Below are 988 nucleotides of genomic sequence, written 5' to 3' on the forward strand. Positions count from 1 at the left end.
TACAGGTGGATATCATCTCACTTAGCTAATTTTTTTTTTTTTTTTTTTGAGACAAGGTCTCACTCTGTCACCCAGGCCAGAGTCTAGTGGGGATCACAGATCACTGCAGGATCCAACTCCCAGACTCAACAGATCCTCCCACCTCAGCCACCGACCCCATAGCTGGGACTACAGGTGGATATCATCTCACTTAGCTAATTTTTAAAGTTTTTTTTGTTGAAATGGGCCTCACTGAGGCCTCACTGGGCCTCAGCCCAGGCTGAGTCTTCTTCCTCCATTTCCTTTTTTTTTTTCTGAGACAGTGTCTCACTCTGTCACCCAGGCTGGAGTGCAGTGGTGCCACAGTGGCTCACTGCAAGCTCCACCTCCCTGGTTAACGCCATTCTCCTGCCTCAGCCTCCCCAGTGGCTGGGACTACAGGCGCCCGCCACTACGCCCAGCTAATTTTTTGTATTTTTAGTAGAGACGAGGTGTCACCTTGTTAGCCAGGATGATCTCGATCTCCTGACCTCGTGATCCGCCCGCCTCGGCCTCCCAAAGTGCTGGGATTACAGGTGTAAGCCACCGCGCCCGGCCCTCTTCCTTTTTTTTTTTTTTTTTTTACGTTTTGTTTGCCTAGAATTGTATTTGATTGTAATCAAATCATGTGTCATATCTGTTTTTCAATTTGTATGATTATTTTGTGGCCCAATACATGATTGTTTTTTGCGAATATTTCATGGGCTTAAATAGACAAGAAATTCTCTCTCTACACATAATTAAATGGAGTGTGTGCTTTGCATTATTCAATTCCTTTATTTCCATCCTTGCTTTTGTCTGCAGATTTGCCTAGTTCTAGAATGGGTATACTGAAGCTTGGGTAAGGGTGAGGTCAGCGTTCTAGGGGGCTCAGTCCACTGTCCCACCCGTGCCACAGAATCCACGGAGAGGCCCAGCGGCCGCACTGGGTCGGGGCGAGGGGGGAGGCGGAGCCAGGTTGGGGCGGGTG

This window comes from Mandrillus leucophaeus, unplaced genomic scaffold (genome assembly GCF_000951045.1).
Source record: "Mandrillus leucophaeus isolate KB7577 unplaced genomic scaffold, Mleu.le_1.0 Scaffold5020, whole genome shotgun sequence".
Taxonomy (NCBI): domain Eukaryota; kingdom Metazoa; phylum Chordata; class Mammalia; order Primates; family Cercopithecidae; genus Mandrillus; species Mandrillus leucophaeus.